General features: G+C 51.9%; 1 long non-coding RNA gene across 1 annotated transcript; it reads left to right on the top strand.

The window, feature by feature from the left end:
- Window positions 1–330: 330 nt before the first annotated feature.
- LOC112946703 lies at window positions 331–579 on the top strand. Its single transcript, XR_003249282.1, has 2 exons — window positions 331–428; window positions 539–579. It is a non-coding gene; the product is annotated as an uncharacterized LOC112946703 (long non-coding RNA).
- The last annotated feature ends 6,670 nt before the right edge of the window (window positions 580–7,249 follow it).

Genomic DNA, 7,249 nt, shown 5'->3' with positions numbered 1-7,249 from the left:
AGTCCTCATTATTAATGTCAAGGTTTTTTAACAAAATTTGTCTTGGTCAATTAGCTCAGACAGGGCTGCTCGTAACCTTCCGAACAAAGGCAACCGCATCCTGCTCTCGGGAAGACGCGCGGCGTGACAAGGGCAGCGTGTGACGCGGCCGTCCGCACCGCGGCGTCCCCCGTCCCAAACCCACCGCTCCTGCTCGCCCCATTACAGCTCCCCAGCAAAATACATCCAGCATCTGCTTGTGGCAGGGCAGTGATGGGGAGCCCTAGGAAATAMACGGGTGGATGTGCGAATCCTTGGCTGTTGGATAATCCAGCCACCTTCTGCAAGCACTGTAGGCAAGCCCGAACTGATCAAATATCACTGCTGCATCAAGGCAGACAAGCTGCTGCTCTGAAGAGCTTCATTTCCAGGAGGAGGATTTGTTTCAGGTAAGTTTGGTCAAAGAAGTCATTTGAAACTGCTTTGTACATGCAAAAGTGTTTTGACTATTATAATTCCATCCTTCTTCTGGAAAAAAAAAATCCTCACCTAATTTCAGCTCAAATTTTGGATGCTCAAAGCAGCTGTGCTTTCACGGGAGCAGAAGGCACCACATGAGTCGTGAGGAGGGATTCCATGAGGCCTCACCGGAGCTGCTGCCTCTCCCGGGGACTGCATCCACACGGGTGCTCTTGCCATAGGAATTACAGCACGTGTCATTCCTGACAGGCACACACACAGGACTCACCGGCATCTCCAGTGTGAACTACGGCCAGAGCAGGCACAAACCAGTGGGTGTCAGGAGACAGCGTTGCCTCCGGCCTCCCCCTAGGCCTTCCTCAGCCAGCCCACGGCTAATGAAGAGCCACTAACGACCCGTCTTATGGGACCCGCAGCCTTTGCTGCAGCCTGTCAGCTGCCTTGCCGCAGGCAGAGACCACGAGAGCGAGGACGAGGAGCTCCAGAGACCGGCACGTCAGGAGGCTTGTGTGGAAACCGGTCTGGAGTTGGGGGCAGAGAGGAGACTGCTGGTTGTTTCCATCAGCTGCCTGTTCATCCACACAGGAGGCAGGAGCCGCATGGGGCACAACAGCCCAAGGGCGGTTGTTGCTGCACTGACGTGGAGGGCAACTCACCTAACACCTAGAGAAGGTTCACAGCGTCCACTCAGCAGCCCCCAGAAAACAAGTGTGCAGAGGAACTTTTTCGTGGTCAGCTTTCTTCTGAGCAAACACAGTAAGTCAGGAGGAGGACAGTGGTGCCAAGAGCAAAAGACTAATTTGATTCTTTTAAAATTATTTTAATATCCATGTTCTTGATTCCACAGAGACTTAAGGTTTCTCTGGGCCTGCATGCTCAAGTAAAGCTTTGCACATATTTAAGTGACTGCAGGATCTAAGCCCAAGTTGCTACTAAGTACTAGGTAAGCAAATTTGCTTAATACGGTTTTTAATTTGCCATTATCCCTTTCAAATGTATTTGTTCTCTATTAAAAAGTAATAAACGAGCCTAASAGCAATCATCTCTATTTCTTCAGCATCTTATAGGCATCTCAACAGACCACCCACGCCAGGGCCAGCACTGGCCTCCSCTTAAGCATCCCAGCTCTGGAGGTTGTACCCTGCTCCCGAGCCACTCTCCTTCTCCCAGGAAAGTGGGGATGCAGTGAGGCCCATGACACATCCCCAGCACAASAGCCCTGTCCAGAGGGACTCCTCCAAGGTGACACAGGACGAGATACCTCTCCTCGAACAGCCGCCTCCTCGCCCGAGTGCAGCTGGGCAGTAACGAAGCGCTTGGTGGAAAGAGATCTTTCCAACCATCACTGCCCTCGCCAGAAGCTCAGCCTAATTGGCTTAGGATAAGGGCAGGTTAAGAGCACGAGCGGCTCTGCAGCTAACGCSGTTTTGCCAAGTCGTGATTTTACGAGTTCAGGGAATCACACACACTCAGCTGCCGGGGTCTTAGTAACGGTGCTTAACCTCACTTTCTTAGGCTACTGGAAAAGATGGGACGTTTCTAATCCTCATGGCCAAAGAGGGAAGAGCCCAAAGGGATGCAAGGCAGACAGGCCAAACTTACATTTCTCTGCTCTAGTCTTAGAGTCTACTTGATTGGGGGCCCGTTTTCCCAGCAAGATTTGGGAAGCTCACCTCTGCTAATGCAGAGGAGCGGGCGYGCAGCCGAGCGAGGCGCGTTGCAGTCCACTTCTGCTAACATAAACGCTCTCCTCTGAACCAGGGCGAGCACCACTCTGCAGCCCCGTTCCCCAGCCAGCAGTTAACCATCCTWGTCCTCTTTGCCAGGCGCTCACGGAGCGTCTCGAAGGTCAGGGCACTAGTGAACACTGYTCACTGCCAGCCGCTATTCCCAGCCCATCCACATCCTTTTCRCAGGGCTGAGGCCAACAGAGCAGCCCAGAGCCACATCTGAGAGAGAGGGAAGGAATTAGGGCAAGAAAAGCTACCTTCATCTCCAGTCATGTGCACCATAAGAGCATATCCAGCAAAGAGCACCTCCCCTTCCCGAGTTTCTCCCTTCCAGATCGCTCACCCTTCACTGACCAACCCCTCACAGTTGTTCACACACTTCTGCAGAGGCTTCTCTTACTTGAAGATGAAGGTATGGAGCAGATCTGCCCCAGCTTGCTCCTTCCTTGCACTCTTCCACACTGACCATCTTGCCTTAACGCCTCCCTTCACCTCAGCAGGATTTATCACCTCTCACTGCCTGATTCCAGGTACCACTCACTTGGCACCAAGCTTCCTTCCTTATTTTGCTTGCATTCGTGCCTGTGCTCAGTAAGGGGGATTAAAGATATGTCACCCTTCACCCTGGCTTTGATCCCGATCAGCTGTATGAGGCGTTGGTAGTCCTGGGGACTCACTTCCCAGACTCACGGTGACAGGCTTACCGCCAGCGGCATAACGAGGCAGAAGAAGAAGTTTCAGGAAAAAATCATTTTCCTCCATTCTGATCAAGTTCCTTGCAATTTCCTGGAAGAAATCAATTCTTTATACCGACATATGACACAGAAGTTATATGTTTAAGGCTTTTTTGATAGCATTACTCATGCAAGCTTCCCTATAGTTTTTGCAGTAGCAGATGCCTCTCTGGATAGAGGCCAATATATAATACAGGCCTTACCTATCTTGCTAAACCAGATCAGAAGTTTTTCACCAAAGCATTGCTTTCCACTAAAAAATCAATTTTCATTTAAATCAACACATTTCCGAAAATACTTATGTCATGTAGATTGTTCAATAGTCATTCGGTTTTGAAAATGAAACAAAGCATTTTGATAACTCTAAAATATCTTGCTCAAAATTACTTTTCCAAACAAAAACATTGTCTTTATCTTTTAAAAAACCCTGACAAGCTGCAAAGGATGAAACAGAAAAGAAATGTTTAATTTTGGAAGAACATATGCTTCATCAGAATTTTTAACAGTTGTTTCAGAGTGGAAGGAAAAACTGATGGCGCAGACTTTCTTGTCAGAAGGAAAACTCACTTCTTYCCCAGTCCTAATATTTATCGCTTCTGTTGGGTGCTAGCAGGATGCAGGAGTGGCTCCATCTCCCATGCAAATTCCCCGTGTGGATTTTGGTTACACAGCTGCCRTCCTCCACCCTGGAGGCAGCTGTGGTTCAGCCGCTCCGTAGAGCSCTGATTCCATGTGGGAAAGCCCTTGGCCCTCGAAATAGTGACAGAAATCCCTAGACATGACTGCTAGGGTGGTGAGGAGCGAGCACGGTGCCTGTGGCACCCCGGGTCAGGACCCGGCCACTAGCGGGCAAAGGGATGAGCTGGTCATGGGAATGAACGTCCTGGCAAGCCCAGCTCTAGTCTCTGCTCACCACGTGGTCCTCTCTCAGCCTTGCCTGGAAAAGCATCAATGAGTGACCAGTGTCAGCAAAGACGAGCAGGACTGAGTCCCCTGTCCGTCTCCTGCAGGCCACCGAACAGCCTTGGGATGGAGAAGGGACTTGGGAGAGGAAGAAATCCACTCTTGGATTCATAAAAGCAGTCCCAGCTTTCTCCCTGGAGGAAAAGGTGAGGGGGTTACTATCCATGTCCCATGGATCACCAGAGTTAACAGTTTTTACAATGGGTGGAAAAAAAGAAAAAAAAAAAAAAAAAAAGCAAGGGAAAGGGGAATGGGGAACATGAAGCATTCCAGAGAAATCCCCCATTCCTGCAGTGGGGGGCACACACCTACTGCTCCACAAGGAGCTGTGCAGAGAAAGGACGATGAGAACGCCATGGTGTTGCAGGAGTGGCCCAGGCCTCCAGTTTCAAAGGCTCCCCTCTCCAGAGTGTTTCAACGAGTGTTTGAAGTGCAAGATGTGGGCCTTGCAGAGAGTGGCAGCTCCTGTCAGAAGAGGAAGGCTCGGGAGAGGGGATGACCGCAGGGAGGATGCTGGCCTGGCCCAGCCAGCAACGTGTCCTGCTGTCCTAAATTTAAAGCTGCTCCTAAACCCAGCCCGTCAGAGCAGATCCAACTACCCAGGTCTCAGAAGGGCTTTGCTTACAGCCCCAGGAATCACACAGAGCAGGCTGCAGGGTAGGAAAGGCCTGATTGTTTCTCCCACACATTTGCACCTTTCTCTGTCTGACGGCTTTGAGAAGAGTCCTGTCCCCATTTCTACAAGGTTGTCCCCCATGCAGCATCTGCACGGCAGAGATTTGGCCTTATCAGTGCCTTCTGATAGCACCTGAGTCACGAAAGAGCAGCAGCAGCCAGCTGGCTCTGTGGCAGAGGCAGAGCCCCGCGCCCAGCGCGTGGCCGTGCACAGGTCCTGCAGGGCTAAAGGTTCAGAGCAGCACATCTGGAGCCAGKGCAGAGCCTTCAAACACAGGTTTCCTGCACCGAGAAATAAAGAGATGGGGACAGAAGCCTTGAAAACATTCGTGGGTTTTTTTTTTTCATCTTTCAGTGAGGTGGCATAGGAAGGACTGGGGACCATGTGTCCCAGGGATGGTGCCATCCGTGAGGCCCACAAGCTTCCCTGAAAGGAGGCAATGCAGGCCAAGAGAGATCAATCACAATTTTATCTACCCTTTTAAAGCTCTCATTTCTTTTTATCCCACACTGCCAGATAACAATCTGTGCCTCAAACATGGGTAAGGAGATAGAGCTTTATTATACTATTCCAAAAACATTAGATGCTGTAGGCTTCGCCCTTTCACGAGTTCACTTTGTTGGCAATCCCCTCTCTGCCCCCCCCAAACCCTCTTCCCTTTAATATTTCTCCTCTCCAAATCAGAACAACAGGCACAAAACTAATTATGTGATATTTCAGATCCATGTTGTGTTAATGGCACCAGATCGTGTGTGACATTTCCGACTTGTTAGACTATTATTCTCGCTTATTGTTATCTCTGCCGCTCTGAATGCAGGCTCAGGGCTTCGCATCCCCCCCCGCACCAGGCTCCCACCCCTCCTTCCCTCTCTTGTTCTCATTTATCAGCTGGGGAGGATTTGTGGAATGTTAAAGTGGGCCACGCTGGGCTGATGGGCTCATCGGGGGCACACGTGGAGGATACGGTAGGGATGGTGAAGAAGAAGGTGAGGAAGGGCTAAAAGGGGGATGGCTGCCAGCACACCCCGTTGAGCCAAGAATCCACAGTGCCTCTTTGGGGGTGGGATTTCCCAGGGGAAATCACTGCGGAGCTGTTACTCCCTTAGGCTAGTTCATGCTCCCCAGGGCCAGGGGAACGCGTGGTTGCTTTAGAGGGTTTTAATTGCTCCTTGACTTGCCTGAAAACCTCTGATATCCTTATGACTGCGGAAGGTATTGGCCCAAGCGCCACCGTCGTTTTGTTTCACTTCCTTCACGATTGTGCTCCTGAGCCTCTTTAGTCACACAAATATAGCAGCCCGTTTGTTTGCACGCAGCTCTCAGAGACATGGAGGCTGCCAAGTTCTTTCCCGCTGATACAGGCGGCCGCGGCGCAGTCGTTCCAGCACAGCCACGACAGCCTAAAGACTAAGAGGGCCCTCCTGCATCCGCTCCCGCTTGCCACAAATCCCTCTTCCCTCTCCTCACGAAATTCCCCCACTTCTTCCCAACATGGCCCTGTTCCCCCCATGAGGACCTGGAGCAGCACTCCAGGGAAATGCACGTGCCTAGCTCCAATGGGGATGCCTGAAACTCCAGGCACTTGCTCTTACCTTACTAGAACAGCCACCTCCTTGCCCAGATGGGCTTTAGACAGGAGTCCCACACTAGAAATATTTACAGCCTTCTCCCTCACTGCAGGAGGAGTTTGCGATCATGCCGAGATCCCTCCAAGGCGCAGAGCTGGAACGGAGCACGGAGTTGCCTGGAACACTGAGCCTCCATCTTGCTCTAAACCCAGCCCAACTCTGAACCCAGCAGCCGGGCTGGAAGCCTTACTGGCTCCTGCACAGGGAGCCCGCATGAGGGAAGTCAGGGAGGCCACAGGCAGCACTCRGATGTCTGTACGGAGCTGCATTTCTGTGGACCTTCAGCTGGGAACGGGACATCTGCCATTCTCCTGCTTTAGCTCACCAGCACCCGAGCACGCGTCTGTGCGCCCGGCCTGCGCTGCTCCTTCCCCAGGTCCCCACCATGCTGCTCTTCTCTGGAACAGCAGCAGCAGCTGCAGCACAATCTGCTCCACCACTGCTCAACAGGGAGAGGAGGAGCAGCAGCAAGATATAAATAAATAAAGTAAAATATGCCTGGCTTAATCCTTTTATCACTATCCTTCTTTCAGTCGTTTATGGAGATAAGGATCGCGCGGGCTCTGCAGGGAGCRCTGATGGAAGCTAGCACAGAAATCTAGTGCCGCCACCCTAGTTTCATCTGCAAGAAAGGGAGGCTTCACGTGGGCCAGGCTGGCAGCGATGACCAGGGGCGGCCAGCTGGGGACAGGCAAGGAGGAAGCAAGAMGGGCAGACGCAGCAGCACCGAGTGAAACCAGAGCAGGAGCAGAAACGTGTGGGCAGGAGGCCAGATGAAGCAGCGCCACAAGGAACAGCAGCGCGAGAGGGAAAGGAAAACACGGACAAAGCAAAGCCAGCACTCTCGCAAGGAAGTCTGCCAGGAAAATGCCACTTTCCTTGCAGAGGAGGAGGTAAACAAGAATGCAAGGTCAAACTGCTGGTCCACGTTGCCCACTCTGGCACGCTGGCTTTGCCCTGGGGCACAGGAGCTATTTCTGATTCCTTGGGCACCCACCGCTTCCCTAGGACACTCCAGGGAGTCACGGCAGGTTTCTCCTGAGGGAGACCATGCTGTGA

Source organism: Nothoprocta perdicaria, unplaced genomic scaffold (genome assembly GCF_003342845.1).
Source record: "Nothoprocta perdicaria isolate Ctin4 unplaced genomic scaffold, notPer1 scaffold_214, whole genome shotgun sequence".
Lineage (NCBI taxonomy): Eukaryota > Metazoa > Chordata > Aves > Tinamiformes > Tinamidae > Nothoprocta > Nothoprocta perdicaria.
This window is presented reverse-complemented; position numbering and strand designations above follow the sequence as displayed.